Source organism: Eubalaena glacialis, chromosome 3 (genome assembly GCF_028564815.1).
Source record: "Eubalaena glacialis isolate mEubGla1 chromosome 3, mEubGla1.1.hap2.+ XY, whole genome shotgun sequence".
Lineage (NCBI taxonomy): Eukaryota > Metazoa > Chordata > Mammalia > Artiodactyla > Balaenidae > Eubalaena > Eubalaena glacialis.
The window spans coordinates 194187938-194205740 of record NC_083718.1 but is presented as its reverse complement, the minus strand read 5'-3'; the positions used below and the strand labels follow the sequence as shown (position 1 = coordinate 194205740).

Here is a 17803-nt window from a genome sequence, read left to right as displayed (position 1 = left end):
TCCCTGGTGGTACAGTGGTTAAGAATCCGCCTGCCAATGCAGGGGACACGGGTTCGAGCCCTGGTCCAGGAAGATCCCACATGCCACGGAGCAACTAAACCCGTGCACCACAACTACTGAGCCTGTGCTCTAGAGCTCATGAGCCACAAGTACTGAGCCCGTGTGCCACAACTACTGAAGCCCACGTGCCTAGAGCCCATGCTTCACAACAATGAGAAGCCCGCACACCACAACAAAGAGTAGCCCCTGCTCGCCGCAACTAGAGAAAGCCCGCGTGCAGCAACGAAGACCCAACGCAGCCAAAAATAAATAAATAAATTTTTAAAAAGGCCATCTACTGAATGGCAGATGATATTTGCAAATATATCCAATAAGTGGTTAATATCCAAAATATATATGAACTCATACAACTCAACATTGACAAACTGAAAAACCTGATTAAAAAATGGGCAAAGGATCTGAATAGATATTTTTCCAAAGAAGATATACAAACGCTGGCTGAATACAGAGGAAAGGGAACCTTCCTGCACTGCTGGTGGGAATGTAAATTGGTGCAGCCACTGTGGAAAACAATATGGAAATTACTCAAAAAATTAAAAATAGAACTACCATATGATCCATCAGTTTTACTCCTGGGTATTTATCAAGGAAAAAAACCCCAAAACACTAATTAGAAAAGATATATGCACCCTTATATTCATTACAGTACTATTTACAATAGCCAAGATATGTAAGCAACGTAAGTGCCCATCAACAGGTGAATGGATAAAGAAGATGTGGTATATATACACAATGGAGTACTACTCAGCCATAAAAAGAATGAAATCTTGTCATCTGCAAAAATATGGATGGACCTCGAGGGTATTATGCTAAGTGAAATAAGTGAGATAGAGAAAGACAAATAATGTATGATTTCACTTATATTTAGAATCTAAAAAACAAAACAAATGAACAAACATCATAAAACAGAAACAGAGTCATAGATACAGAGAACAAACAGGTTGTTGTCAGAGGGGGTGGGGATGAGAGGGGGAGAGAAATTGGTAAGAGAGATTGGAAGGTACAAACTTCCTGCTGAAAAATAAACAAGTCACAGGGATGAAATGTACAGTGCGGGGAATATAACAATAACTATAGAGCATCTTTGTATGGTGACCTATCTTAACAAGACATATCCTGTGATCACTTCTAAATGTATAGAAATATCGAATTATTATGTTGTGTAACAGGAACTAACATAGTGTTGTAGGCTAATTATGTTTCCAAAACAAACAAAATCATAGAAAAAGAGGTCAGATTTGTAGTTACCAGAGGCGGGGGACTGGGGAAGGGGGAATTGGATGAGGGCATAAAAATGTACAAACTTCCAGTTATAAGATAAATAAGTACTAATGATGTAACGTACAACATGATAAATGTAATTAACACTCTGTATGTTATATATGAAAGTTGTTAAGAGAGTAAATCCTAAGAGTTCTCATCACGAGGAAGAATTTTTTTTCTGTTTCTTTAATTTTGCACCTATATGAGATGATGGATGTTCACTAAACTTATTGTGGTGATCAGTTCATGATGTTTGTATGTCAAATCATTATGCTGTGCACCTGAAACTTATACAGTGCTGTATGTCAATTATATTCCAATAAAACTGGAAAAAAAAATCAAATCAAAAACTATGAATTCACCTTATTTTTTGAAAATAAGAAACATACTTCTAAATAACCCATGGGCCAAAGAAAAATTCATAATGACAATTATAAAATGTTTTTAACTAAGTTATAATGAAATATCATATATCAAACTGAGTGTAGCCAAGGTAGAACAGAGTGAATTTGTAATCCTAAATGCTCATATCAGGAACGAGACAGGCTAAATATTAATGTGCTAAACATCCAACTCAAGGGGTTATAAAAAGAGCTGCGATATAAACCCAAAGAAAGTAGAAGGAAGAAAACAAAAAAGATTAGAAATTAATGCTGCAAGACAAACATGTGATAGAGATGTTCCTCAAAGCCAAAAGTTTGTACTTTTAGAAGATTTATAAAACTGACAAATCTCTAATAAAACTGATAAATAAAAAGAGAAAGAACAAATCATCCATATAAGAAGAAAAGGGTCTCTAACTATAGATACTACAGACATGAAAAAATGTAAAAATGTCATGAAACACTTTACACCAATAAATTTGCAAATTTAGACAATGGACAAATTATTAGAAAACTATTACTAACCAAAATTGTTTTGAGAACAAAAAATAGAAAACTTGAAAATTCCCACAGGCGTAAAAGAAATTCAATCAAGAGTCAAATATGGGGACTCTGGGAGGGCTCACGCCAAGGAGTACTTCCCAGAAATGCTGCTGCCAGTGTCCTTGTCCTCACGGTGAGGCACAGCCACCCCCCGCCTCTGCAGGAGACCCTCCAACACTAGCAGCTTCCATGGACCCCTGATTGCTGCTTGAGGAGAATTGCCCTGTGGATTTGACTGATCAACGATTGTGATATAAGCAGTTTCAGGTGACTGGCCCAGCAGGAGTGAGAAGAATTTATCTTCAGTATAAACTTCATTATTCCACAGTGTCTCTTCATTTGCCTGGGAGGTGAGAATATTGAGACTCAAGGAGATTAAGCAATGGAGTACTTTCACTGCTCAAATGTAATGATGCCATGATTTTGATAGAGTGTTGACCACCCCTCATACACTGCTTTCTTCACCCAAGTGCTAATTCCATCTTATCAGACGCTGTGTCCTTTCCTGGCTGAGGAAACCAGGATCTACAGTGAGGGCAGACAGCAGAAGCAAGAAGAACTACAATCCTGCAGCCTGTGGAACAAAAACCACATTCACAGAAAGATAGACAAGATGAAAAGGCAGAGGGCTATGTACCAGATGAAGGAACAAGATAAAACCCCAGAAAAACAACTAAATGAAATGGAGATAGGCAACATTCCAGAAAAAGAATTCAGAATAATGATAGTGAAGATCATCCAGAACCTCGGAAAAAGAATGGAGGCAAAGATCGAGAAGATGCAAGAAATGTTTAACAAAGATCTAGAAGAATTAAAGAACAAACAAACAGAGATGAACAATACAATAACTGAAATGAAAACTACACTAGAAGGAATCAATAGCAGAATAACTGAGGCAGAAGAACGGATAAGTGACCTGGAAGACAGAATGGTGGAATTCACTGCTGCAGAACAGAATAAAGAAAAAAGAATGAAAAGAAATGAAGACAGCCTAAGAGACCTCTGGGACAACATTGAACACAAGAACATTCGCATTATAGGGGTCCCAGAAGGAGAAGAGAGAGAGAAAGGACCCGAGAAACTATTTGAAGAGATTATAGTCGAAAACTTCCCTAACATGGGAAAGGAAATAGCCACCCAAGTCCAGGAAGCGCAGAAAGTCCCATACAGGATAAACCCAAGGGGAAACACGCCGAGACACATAGTAATCAAATTGGCAAAAATTAAAGACAAAGAAAAATTATTGAAAGCAGCAAGGGAAAAACAACAAATAACATACAAGGGAACTCCCATAAGGTTAACAGTTGATTTCTCAGCAGAAACTCTACAAACCAGAAGGGAGTGGCATGATGTACTTAAAGCGATGAAAGGGAAGAAGCTACAACCAAGATTACTCTACCCAGCAAGGATCTCATTCAGATTCGATGGAGAAATCAAAAGCTTTACAGACAAGCAAAAGCTAAGAGAATTCAGCACCACCAAACCAGCTCTACAACAAATGCTAAAGGAAATTCTCTAAGTGCGAAACACAAGAGAAGAAAAGGACCTACAAAAACAAACCCCCCAAAATTAAGAAAATGGTCATAGGAACATACATATCGATAATTACCTTAAACATGAATGGATTAAATGCTCCAACCAAAAGACACAGGCTTGCTGAATGGATACAAAAACAAGACCCATATACATGCTGTCTACAAGAGACCCACTTCAGACCTAAGGACACATACAGACTGAAAGTGAGAGGATGGAAAAAGATATCCCATGCAAATGGAAATCAAAAGAAAGCTGGAGTAGCAATACTCATATCAGATAAAATAGACTTTAAAATAAAGCATGTTACAGGAGACAAGGAAGGACACTACGTAATGATAAAGGGATCAATCTAAGAAGATATAACAATTATAAATATATATGCACCCAACATAGGAGCACCTCAATACATAAGGCAACTGCTAACAGCTCTAAAAGAGGAAATCGAGAGTAACACAATAATAGTGGGGGACTTTAACACCTCACTCACACCAATGGACAGGTCATCAAAACAGAAAATTAATAAGGAAACACAAGTTTTAAATGACACAATAGACCAGAAAGATTTAATTGATATTTATAGGACATTCCATCCAAAAACAGCAGATTACACGTTCTTCTCAAGCGTGCACGGAACATTCTCCAGGATAGATCACATCTTGGGTCACAAATCAAGCCTCAGTAAATTTAAGAAAATTGAAATCATATCAAGCATCTTTTCTGACCACAACGCTATGAGATTAGAAATCAATTACAGAGAAAATAACGTAAAAAACACAAACACATGGAGGCTAAACAATACGTTACTAAATAACCAAGAGATCACTGAAGAAATCAAAGAGGAAATCAAAAAATACCTAGAGACAAATGACAATGAAAACACGACGATCCAAAACCTATGGGATGCAGCAAAAGCAGTTCTAAGAGGGAAGTTTATAGCTATACAAGCCTACCTCAAGAAATAAGAAAAATCTCAAATAAACCGTCTAACGTTACACCTAAAGGAACTAGAGAAAGAAGAAGAAACAAAACCCAAAGTTAGCAGAAGAAAAGAAATCATAAAGATCACAGCAGAAATAAATGAAATAGAAACAAAGAAAACAATAGCAAAGATCAATAAAACTAAAAGCTGGTTCTTTGAGAAGATACACAAAATTGACAAACCATTAGCCAGACTCATCAAGAAAAAAGAGGGAGAGGACTCAAATCAATAAAATTAGAAATGAAAAAGGAGAGGTTACAACAGACACCGCAGAAATACAAAGCATCCTAAGAGACTACTACAAGCAACTCTATGCCAATAAAATGGACAACCTGGAAGAAATGGACAGATTCTTAGAAATGCACAACCTGCCAAGGCTGAACCAGGAAGAAACAGAAAATATGAACATACCAATCACAAATAATGAAATTGAAACTGTGATTAAAAATCTTCCAACAAACAAAAGTCCAGGATCAGATGGCTTCCCAGGTGAATTCTATCAAACATTTAGAGAAGAGCTAACACCCATCCTTCTCAAACTCTTCCAAAAATTTGCAGAGGAAAGAACACTCCCAAACTCATTCTATGAGGCCACTATCACCCTGATACCAAAACCAGACAAAGATACTACAAAAAAAGAAAATTACAGACCAATATCACTGATGAATATAGATGCAAAAATCCTCAACAAAATACTAGCAAACAGAATCCAACAACACATTAAAAGGATCATACACCATGATCAAGTGGGATTTATCCCAGAGATGCAAGGATTCTTCAATATACGCAAATCAATCAATGTGATACACCATATTAACAAATTGAAGAATAAAAACCATATGATCATCTCAATAGATGCAGAAAAAGCTTTTGACAAAATTCAACACCCATTTATGATAAAAACTCTCCAGAAGATGGGCATAGAGGGAACCTACTTCAACATAATAAAGGCCATATACGACAAAGCCACAGCAAACATCATTCTCAATGGTGAAAAACTGAAACCATTTCCACTAAGATCAGGAACAAGACAAGGATGTCCACTCTCACCACTATTATTCAACATAGTTTTGGAAGTGTTAGCCACAGCAATCAGAGAAGAAAAAGAAATAAAAGGAATCCAAATTGGAAATGAAGAAGTAAAGCTGTCACTGTTTGCAGATGACATGATACTATACATAGAGAATCCTAAAGATGCCACCAGAAAACTACTAGAGCTAATCAATGAATTTGGTAAAGTAGCAGGATACAAAATTAATGCACAGAAATCTCTTGCATTCCTATATACTAATGATGAAAAATCTGAAAGTGAAATTAAGAAAACACTCCCGTTTACCACTGCAACAAAAAGAATAAAATATCTAGGAATAAACCTACCTAAGGAGACAAAAGACCTGTATGCAGAAAATTATAGGACACTGATGAAAGAAATTAAAGATGATACAAATAGATGGAGAGATATACCATGTTCTTGGATTGGAGGAATCAACATTGTGAAAATGACTCTACTACCCAAAGCAATCTACAGATTCAATGCAATCCCTATCAAACTACCACTGGCATTTTTCACAGAACTAGATCAAAAAATTTCACAATTCGTATGGAAACACAAAAGACCCCGAATAGCCAAAGCAATCTTGAGAACGAAAAATGGAGCTGGAGGAATCAGGCTCCCTGACTTCAGACTATACTACAAAGCTACAGTAATCAAGACAGTATGGTACTGGCACCAAAACAGAAATATAGATCAATGGAACAGGATAGAAAGACCAGAGATAAACCCACGCACATATGGTCACCTTATCTTTGATAAAGGAGGCAAGCATATACAGTGGAGAAAAGACAGCCTCTTCAATAAGTGGTGCTGGGAAAATTGGACAGGTACATGTAAAAGTATGACATTAGAACACTCCCTGACACCATACACAAAAATAAACTCAAAATGGATTAAAGACCTAAGTGTAAGGCCAGACACTATCAAACTCTTAGAGGAAAACATAGGCAGAACACTCTATGACATAAATCACAGCAAGATCCTTTTTGACCCAGCTCCTAGAGAAATGGAAATAAAAACAAAAATAAACAAATGGGACCTAATGAAACTTAAAAGCCTTTGCACAGCAAAGGAAACCATAAACAAGACCAAAAGACAACCCTCAGAATGGGAGAAAATATTTGCAAATGAATCATCGGACAAAGGATTAATCTCCAAGATTTACAAGCAGCTCATGCAGCTCAATAACAAAAAAACAAACAACCCAATCCAAAAATGGGCAGAAGACCTAAATAGACATTTCTCCAAAGAAGATATACAGATTGCCAACAGACACATGAAAGAATGCTCAACATCATTAATCATTAGAGAAATGCAAATCAAAACTACAATGAGATATCATCTCACACCAGTCAGAATGGCCATCATCAAAAAATCTAGAAACAATAAATGCTGGAGAGGGTGTGGAGAAAAGGGAACACTCTTGCACTGTTGGTGGGAATGTAAATTGATACAGCCACTATGGAGAACAGTATGGAGGTTCCTTAAAAAAATAAAAATAGAACTACCATACGACCCAGCAATCCCACTACTGGGCATATATCCTGAGAAAACCATAATTCAAAAAGACTCATGTACCAAAATGTTCATTGCAGCTCTATTTACAATAGCCAGGACATGGAAGCAACCTAAGTGTCCATCATCGGATGAATGGATAAAGAAGATGTGGCACATATATACAATGGAATATTACTCAGCCATAAAAAGAAATGAAATGGAGGTATTTGTACTGAGGTGGATGGAGTTAGAGTCTGTCATACAGAGTGAAGTAAGTCAGAAAGAGAAAAACAAATACAGTATGCTAACACACATATATGGAATCTAAGGAAAAAAAAAAGGTCACGAAGAACCTAGTGGCAAGACGGGAATAAAGACACAGACCTACTAGAGAATGGACTTGAGGATATGGGGAGGGGGAGGGGTGAGATGTGACAGGGTGAGAGAGTGGCATGGACATATATACACTACCAAATGTAAAATAGATAGCTAGTGGGAAGCAGCCGCACAGCACAGGGAGATCAGCTCGGTGCTTTGTGACCACCTAGAGGGGTGGGATAGGGAGGGTGGGAGGGAGGGAGATGCAAGAGGGAAGAGATATGGGAACATATGTATATGTATAACTGATTCACTTTGTTATAAAGCAGAAACTAACACACCAATGTAAAGCAATTATACTCCAATAAAGATGTTTAAAAAATTAAAAAATAAAAATAAAAATAAAAACCATATGATCATCTCAATAGATGCAGAAAAAGCTTTTGACAAAATTCAACACCCATTTATGATAAAAACTCTCCAGAAGGTGGGCATAGAGGGAACCTACTTCAACATAATAAAGGCCATATACGACAAAGCCACAGCAAACATCATTCTCAATGGTGAAAAACTGAAACCATTTCCACTAAGATCAGGAACAAGACAAGGATGTCCACTCTCACCACTATTATTCAACATAGTTTTGGAAGTCCTAGCCACGGCAGTCAGAGAAGAAAAAGAAATAAAAGGAATACAAATTGGAAAAGAAGAAGTAAAACAGTCACTGTTCGCAGATGACATGATACTATACACAGAGAATCCTAAAGATGCCACCAGAAAACTACTAGAGCTAATCAATGAATTTGGTAAAGTTGCAGGATACAAAATTAATGCACAGAAATCTCTTGCATTCCTATACACTAATGATGAAAAATCTGAAAGAGAAATTAAGGAAACACTCCCATTTACCATTGCAACAAAAAGAATAAAATACCTAGGAATAAACCTACCTAGGGAGACCAAAGACCTGTATGCAGAGGACTATAAGACACTGATGAAAGAAATTAAAGATGATACCAACAGATGGAGAGATATACCATGTTCTTGGATTGGAAGAATCAATAGTGTGAAAATGACTATACTACCCAAAGCAATCTACAGATTCAATGCAATCCCTATCAAATTACCAATGGCATTTTTTACAGAACTAGAACAAAAAATCTTAAAATTTGTATGGAGTCACAAAAGACCCTGAATAGCCAAAGCAGTATTGGGGGAAAAAAACGGAGCTGGTGGAATCAGACTCCCTGACTTCAGACTATACTACAAAGCTACAGTAATCAATACAATATGGTACTGGCACAAAAACAGAAATATAGATCAGTGGAACAGGATAGAAAGCCCAGAGATAAACCCACACACCCATGGTCAACTAATCTATGACAAAGGAGGCAAGGATATACAATGGAGAAAAGACAGTCTCTTCAATAAGTGGTGCTGGGAAAACTGGACAGCTACATGTAAAAGAATGAAATTAGAACACTCCCTAACACCATACACAAAAATAAACTCAAAATGGATTAGAGACCTAAATGTAAGACTGAGCACTATAAAACTCTTAGAGGAAAACATAGGAAGAACACTCTTTGACATAAATCACAGCAAGATCCTTTCTGACCCACCTCCTGGAGAAATGGAAATAAAAACAAAAATAAACAAATGGGATCTAATGAAACTTAAAAGCTTTTGCAGAGCAAAGGAAACCATAAACAAGACGAAAAGACAACCCTCAGAATGGGAGAAAATATTTGCAAATGAATCATCGGACAAAGGATTAATCTCCAAAATATATAAACAGCTCATGCAGCTCAATATTAAAAAAAAGAAACAACCCAATCCAAAAATGGGCAGAAGACCTAAAGAGACATTTCTCCATAGAAGACATACAGATGGCCAAGAAGCACATGAAAAGCTGCTCAACATCACTAATTATTAGAGAAATGCCAATCAAAACTACAATGAGGTATCACCTCACACCAGTTAGAATGGGCATCATCAGAAAATCTAGAAACAACAAATGTTGGAGAGGGTGTGGAGAAAAGGGAACCCTCTTGCACTGTTGGTGGGAATGTAAATTGATACAGCCACTATGGAGAACAGTATGGAGGTTCCTTAAAGAACTAAAAATAGAATTACCATATGACCCAGCAATCCCACTACTGGGCATGTACCCAGAGAAAACCATAATTCAAAAAGACACATGCACCCCAATGTTCACTGCAGCACTATTTACAATAGCCAGGTCATGGAAGCAGCCTAAATGCCCATCGACAGATGAATGGATAAAGTAGATGTGGTACATATATACAAGGGAATTATTACTCAGCCATAAAAACGAATGAAATTGGGTCATTTGTAGAGACGTGGATGCATCTAGAGACTGTCATACAGAGTGAAGTAAGTCAGAAAGAGAAAAACAAATATTGCATATTAACGCATATATGTGGAACCTAGAAAATGGTACAGATGAACCAGTTTGCAGAGCAGAAATTGAGACACAGATGTAGAAAAGAAACGTATGGACACCAAGGCGGGAAAGCGGCGGGGGTGGTGGTGGGATAAATTGGGAGATTGGGATTGACATGTATACACTGATGTGTATAAAATGGATGACTGGGCTTCCCTGGTGGCTCAGTGGTTGAGAATCCGCCTGCCAATGCAGCGGACAAGGGTTCGATCCCTGGTCCGGGAAGATCCCACATGCCACGGAGCAACTAAGCCCGTGTGCCACAACTACTGAGCCTGTGCTCTAGAGCCCGTGAGCCACAACTACTGAGCCCACGTGCTGTAACTACTGAAGCCCACGTGCCTAGAGCCCGTGCTCCACAATGAGAGAAGCCACTGCAATGAGAAGCCCGCGCACTGCAACGAAGAGTAGCCCCTGCTCGCCGCAACTAGAGAAAGCCCACGCGCAGCAACGAAGACCCAACACAGCCAAAAAAAATAAAAATAAATAAATAAAAATAATAAATAAATTTAAAATGGATGACTAATAAGAAAAATAAATAAATAAACATTAAAAAAATAAATTAAAAAAAAAAAGTCAAATATGTTCCCACCAAGAAAACTCTAGGCTCCGAGGCTTCCCTATCAAGTTCCATGAAACATTTGAGGCTCAAAATGTTCCAGTTTCACACACTTTCTTCCAGGAAAGAGAACCAGAAGGTCCACTCCCTGGTTTGTTTCGTGGAGTCACTTAACTTTTGCTACGACAGCCTGGCAGTGAAAACAGGGAAAGGAAAATCACAGACCAGCCTCACTCTTGAGGTGAAGTGCCACCAGGCTAAAGTCAGCCACACGTAGACAGGATGACACATCACAACGAAGACGGATTTGCTTAGCGTTAGAAATCAAGTCAACTCACCACGTGAACAGATCAGAGAAGAGAAATATACAATTGACTCAATGCAGAAAAAAACATTGATGAAATTCAACATCCCACTTACACTTTTTAAAAATGTAGCAAACTGGCGTTACACTTCTTTAATGTGATAAAGGATGTCTGCCAACAATAATCCACAGGAAATGTCATAGTTAATCATAACATTATTAAGACTTCCCTGGCCGTCCAGCGGTTAAGACTCCGTGCTTCCACTGCAGGGGGCACGGGTTGGATCCCTGGTCGGGCAGCTAAGGTCCCCGCAAGCCGCTCGGCGTGGCCAAAAGAAAAAAAATCATAAACATTAAAAGCATTTCCTTTAAGACTGAGAACAAAACAAGGGTGCTCTCCGAAGCCACTGGTTCTCCTGACCGGAACAAGCAGAGAAGAAAGAAATACAAGGCATGAGGAGTGCAAGGGGAGACAGTTGTTTTCAGATAACACGATTGTGCATGTAGAAAATCCAAATGAGTATAGAGATAAATTGTTACTATTACTGAGACAATTTAGTAATGTTGCTAGATATAAATTCGGTAATAAAAATCAATGATATTCCTATTTATCAGAACAAATAATGAGAAAATAAGATTTGGAAAACTTATCATTTACAATTACACCAATAAATATGAAGTACTTGGGAATAAATACAACAAAAAAGGAGCAAGACGCCCGATGAGAAAATGATGAAGCCCCGTCAGGTGACGTGAAATGAGACCTAAATAAAGAATAAGTGGAGTCAATGACCCAGTTTCTTCAGCAAATGGATGCCACGGGGGGAAAGGGAAGGGGGGTTGTTTTGAATGCAAAAGCCGTGAGAGGCAGGTCAACCACATGCAAGGTGGGGTTCTTGTTTGGAACCTGAGTCAAGCGAGAAACTGTAAAAGACATTTCTGAGGTAATGCGGGAAAATGGACACCAAGTGGTATTAGATTTTATTAAGAAATCAATGTTAACTTGGCTGGGGTTGATAATGAATTTGTGGCTATGCTAAAAATAAGTTCTGTATCTGTTAGAATTGTGTACTAAAGCGTTTACGGGTGAACTTTGACACCTGGGGTTTTCTCTAAAATACATCAGCCAAGCGCTACAAGTGACAAGCAGTAGAAGCAGCAGGGGTGACTCGATTCTGGTGACCAGTGAAGGGGGGCTGGGTACCCGACGGTTCATAGGACCACCGCTTGGTGAGTGTGAAATTGTCCATTAACAGAAACCTAAAAAAAATAAAAGCAATATAAATAAATCAATGGAGAGATGCATGGTCACGTAATGGACACTCAGTGTTGCCAGGATGCCAGTTCTCTCCAAATTGCTCCACAGAGCCATTAAAAACCCCCCAAACTCCGCCAGGGCAGTGTGCGCACGCGTGTGCAAGCGGCGGGCAGGGAATGGACATCTCAGTCCACGTGCTAAGAAGCTGGGCGTCCACCCCGGAAATCAAGTGAAGAGCAAAACTGCTACGGTGAAGGCGGAGGGGTCTTCAGGTCTTCAGGTTTTCTTAAACAAGACATCAAAAACGTTAAGTCACAAGAGGAAAAGCTGGTAGAGTCTCGTACACTTAAAAACTTTGGTTCAGGGCTTCCCTGGTGGCGCAGTGGTTGAGAATCTGCCTGCCAATGCAGGGGACACGGGTTCGAGCCCTGGTCTGGGAGGATCCCACATGCCGCGGAGCAACTGGGCCCGTGAGCCACAACTACTGAACCTGCGCGTCTGGAGCCTGTGCTCCGCAGCAAGAGGGGCCGCGATAGTGAGAGGCCCGCGCACCGCGATGAAGAGTGGCCCCCGCTCGCCGCAACTGGAGAAAGCCCTCGCGCAGAAACGAAGACCCAACACAGCCAAAAATAATAAATAAATAAATATTTTAAAAAGTATAGAGAAAATGTCTTTAAAAAAAACAAAGAAACAAAAACTTTGGTTCAGATAACACCCTAAGGAGAGTTTAAGAAAAACTACAGATTAGAAGATAAATGCAACACATTTCCCAAAAGGTTTACCATCAGGACATGTAAGGGACATCCACGGCTCAACAGAGAAGACGGGCAGCCCAACGGCAAAATGGCGAGACTGTGACAGGCCGGTTACAATAAAGGACGTTATTGAACCAGGCCTGATTCATGCCTGTTTTCCCGGCGTTATTAACAGTGTTCCCTGTAACTCTTAACAGAGTCCTGGCTATAGATGATGAACCGTTTCTTGGCGATAAACCAAAAAAAGTTGCTCAACCTCACTTGCAATCAGGGAAATGCAGAGTAAAGCCACATACTATTATTACGCAGCCGCCAGACTCGGTAACACATCACGAGCCTGAGTATACCAGGTGCCACCAAGGATGCGAAGCAGTGGGAAGGCGCGCGCCCTAACGGTGGGAGTGAAGACTGGGACGGGTGCTTCGAAAAGAGTTCAGCATTGTGTCGTAAAGTTAAATATATACATGCCCTCTGCACTGGTATCCTATTGCTGCTGTAAGAAATTGCCACACACTCAGGGACTTAACACAGATGTATTATCTTACAGTTCCGGAGGTCGTAAGTCTGAAATGAGCCCCACTGGGCTAAAATCAAGGTGTCGGCAGGGCTGCCCTCTTTTCCGGAGGCTCTGGGGGAGGGTCCATTTTCTTGCCTTTTCCAGTTTCTAGAGGTCACCCACGTGCCTCGGCCAAGACCCCATCTTAGCAACTTCAAAGCCACTAATGTCAGGTGGTCTTTCTCGGGCTGCTTTCTTTCTGGCTCTCCTCCGCCTCCCTCTTCCACTAGGAGGGCCCTTCTAGTTGCACTGGGCTCACCAGGATAATCCAGCACAATCTCCCATCTCAGAGTCAGCTGACTAACAACCTACATTCCCGGTGCCTGTAACCTAACACATTCACGGGTTCCAAGAAGCAGGACCTGGCGGTTTCTGGGGACCATTATTCTGTCTACCACGCCCTCTGACTCAGCAATTCCTCTCCTAGGCATTTACCCTACAGAAACTTAGATGTTGTATTAGTTTCCTGGGGATGCCATAACAAAGTATCACAAACTGGCTGTCTTAGAACACAAAAGTATTTTCTCATAGTTCTGGAGGCCAGAAATCTGAAATCAAGGTGCCAACTCCCACTGAAGTCCTACGGAAGGATCTATTCCAGACTTCTCTGCTAGCTTCTGGTTCCCGGGCTTGTGGCAGCGTAACTCCAATCCATGTGACAGTCTCCCTGTGTGCGTGTCTACGTCCAAATTCCCGTTTATAAAGACGTCTGTCATATTGGAGGAGGGGCCCACCTTCCTCCAGTATGACATCGTCTTAACCAATTACATCCCCAATGACCCAATTTCCAAATGAGGTCATATTCTGAGATACTGGGGGTCAGGATGTCAACTTATCTTTTTTTTTTTTTTTTGAGGAGACACAATTCCACTCCTAACGCACATAAATACCAGGAGCCATAACGAGACCCCAGAGAGCAGTGTTCGTAAGAGCAGTAACTACGGAAACAACCCACAGCCATCGGCAGCAGAACTGTGAGATCCACACTGTGGTGAGCTGGGTGGTGATGGAGGTGAGGGACCCACAGCTCGTGCAGCAGTGTGGATGAGTCTCTTACACACAACTGAGAGGGAGGAAGACACAAGCACAGGCTGCTATTCTTCTTCCCCTTCCGCCCCAGGTGGGCCTGTGAAACAGCGTCCACAGTGGCCCAGACTGGGTGACAGAGCCTGAGTGGAGGAAGGCAGTCAGTCCAGTGTCGGGTATGAGAGCCCAAGCGGGGGGCAGGGAGAGGGGGTAGGTGTCCACTGTGTGCGCCACTGGCTCAAGCCTGGGAGGGATGACATAGCTTCAGAGCCTCAAAGTACTGCCCAGCAAAATACTCGTCAATTACAAAGGGCAAGGTGGGCAAGGTAACTTCCCAGGCGAGATGCTGGCAGACACCACCTTCATCAAGTGATCAAAGCAAACTCGTCACTAACGTGACAAATGGACCACTGTGAGCCACCTGACAGGATGGAACGAGCAGAGAGTGACACGTGGTGTCACTTCTGTGACTTTCCTGCCAAAGACGCATAATGGGAATCTGATCACAAGGAAACATCAGACAAACCCAAACAGAGGGGCTTTCTACAGTCACTGGCCTAAACCTTCAAAAGTGTCAGGGTCATGAAGCCAAGGAAAGCCTGATGAATGTTCTGGAATGAAGGAGACTAAAGAACCACGATGACTGCTCAGTGCAGTGGGGGGTCCCAGACTGGACCCTTTCGGGTTTGTGACTTTATGGTATCTTTGATGGTCGTGTGTGGTTATGCTGGAGATTGTCCTTATGTGTAGGAAATGCACACGAAAGTATTTGGAGGTGACAGAGCATCACGCAGGCAACTTATCCTCAACTGCTCCAGGAAACAAGTTTTTTATGCTGAACTTGCAACTTTTACATATATTTGGGATTGTTTCAAAAATTAAAAAAGAATATATACAGCATTTTCCCATTTATATAAGGTTTAAAAACAGGTGAAACAATTATATTGTTTACAAGCAGTAAAACTAAAGAAAATCAAGGAAATTAGAATCAGAAAGTCAGCCTATGGTCACCGGGGAAGGGTCTGCGTGGGGCAAGGGAGGGGTAGGTTGACATGGGGTGCTGACCAGGTTCTATTTCTGGACTTGGGTAGTGACTAGTGATGCTGGCTTTATAACCAGTCCTTCAGCTGTACCTGTGAGTGTACTCGCCATCCGTCTGCAGGGATGACCTATCAGGGAATTCTTTGGACTGTGGGTACCAGAGCCGGTCCGCCCATCACCTACTTCAGTACTTGGCTCACGGCAGATGGTCAAGGAGTGTTTGCCAGATACATAATGTGAGCACGTAAAACGAGTATGCGTTTACGGGAAACAAATAATAGAGGTTTCCAGAAACAGGTAACCATTAAAAACCAAACTGAGATGACCTCGGAATTCCTGTCCTCTGCCCGGACCCTCAGAGTCCCCTCTTCTTACCAGCCGGGCTGACCCCTCGAGTTTTGCTCAACGGTGTCCTAGATGTGCAAGGACAACATCGCAACGTCCCCGCGGAGCCAGAGCAGAGCTCAGAACCCAAGCTGCACGGCACCCTGGGGTCCCTGAGACCGGCCAGGGGCGACCCCCACCCCCCGCACTAGCACTTACTTCTCGGGCAGAACTTCCACGATGAAGGCGCTGATTTGTGCCTGGGGGGGCGGCCAAAGCCCCCGACCCAGCCCCAGGCTCCGGGGCCAACGGACCCACCTCTCAGCAGACCCGCCGGGGTCCGAACGGCGCGGGCTCCGGGCGGAGAAGCTGCTCGGCTGCGGCTGCGGCTGGCTGCGCGGTTTGGAGCGGGCAGCTCCATGGCAACGGACGGCTCCATCGCGGTGTGGGGGTGCCCGCGCCCCCCTGCCCCGCTCGCGCGATGGCTCGGTCCGGCGGCGCGCCCCCGCGCAGGCGCAGTGAGGCCGAGGCGGCCACTTGCGCTCCGAGCGCGGGAGGAATGCGGGCGCGCGCTGCTCCGGTGGTCGCCGCCGGGACTCGCGCGCTGGCCGAGGCCGAGGCCGCGAGCGGAGCGTCGCGCGGGCACCCGGGCCGTGGCGGAGGAGACCAGCGCTGCTCGGTGGCCCGGACGGCGCGCCAGGCTGCCTCCCCTGGTTTGGGCCAAGCCGGTTGAAGTTCGGATTAGTTGTCAATTTTAAAAACAGGAGAGTTCACATAAAATCGGGGTTCCTCACTTTTCGAGATGAGAGACTTGGCACAATATGGCACACTGGGCTGGAGCTGAACCGAGCTTTCCCCGCGCATTCTCCAGTCCCCAGCCCTGCCCGGGCCCAGAGGGGTGTGTGTTGCGGCCGAGATGCAGGGATGTGAAGAAGGGTCCCTCTCGCCGGTGCACTCAGTGCCGGGCCCTGGGCCCCCGAGTGAGTCCGCGTATCCCCCGTGCTTGCAGGGCCCCGCGCCTTCCAGCACCCCGCCTGCATGTGACTTGCAAGGCCGCTGGCCCTGCTGGCCACTGGCTGGCTTTGACCAGTGTTTCCTGATGCCACAGTGCGGCCCAGGAAGTTCCTTAGTTTCATCCTGGGATGGTGAGAGCCATCAAGCCTTGTGAAAAGCGCAGCATCTCTGAGAGCTGTGGACTTCACCCAGGTGACAGCAGTTTCCTCTGCCTTCATCCGCCTGCAACGGTGCCCAGGCCTCTTTCCTTCTGGACTGAGGAACAGAACTGAGTCAGCATATCAGCCCAAGACAGTTTTTCTAAGAGAAATTATTCTTCTCTTCCCCACCCCACCCAAATTATGGAGCTTCTTCCTTGTCAGCTTTGCTTCTCTGACCCTGTCCATATTAGTGATTAAGGCACTTTCTACTACAGAAAAGAAGGACAGCGAAAGACTGAAAAGAGCCCCGTGTCCACCAGTAAGAGCTGGTTGAGGTGCAGCCGCACAGCGGAAGGGCTGGGAAAGGACTGTTTCTATGTTCTGCCCTGGAGTGATTGCCAGAACACACCGTTAAGGGAAAAACATCAAGATGCAGAACAGTGCGTATAGTATTTTATCTAAGAAGGGGCAGGTGCAATAAATATACTTGCTTATTTTCTTACATTATAAAGTAACATAAAAATGGTTACTGACCAGGGGCAGGAGGGTCAGCAGTAGAAACTAGATTTCTCTAAATGAGCTTGTACATTTGGCTATGGAACTGTGTAATTATAAAACCCAAAATAAGACAGAAGACAAAAAACAAAGAAAAGAGTTGAAAACAAAATAATAATAATAAAAAGAACCTAACTCTATGTCAGTTTGGTGGCTTAACCAACAGAAAAG

The 17803-nt window shown here is 42.4% G+C and overlaps 1 protein-coding gene across 1 annotated transcript in view; it reads right to left on the bottom strand.

The window, feature by feature from the left end:
* Positions 1-16264, bottom strand: part of CFAP74 (cilia and flagella associated protein 74) — an 85642-nt gene extending 69378 nt beyond the window's left edge. Inside the window, exon 1 of the mRNA XM_061187180.1 lies at positions 16143-16264. The gene's annotated coding sequence lies outside the window, so the exon portion shown is untranslated. The remainder of the gene's footprint in view (positions 1-16142) is intronic.
* Between the last annotated feature and the right edge of the window lie 1539 nt (positions 16265-17803).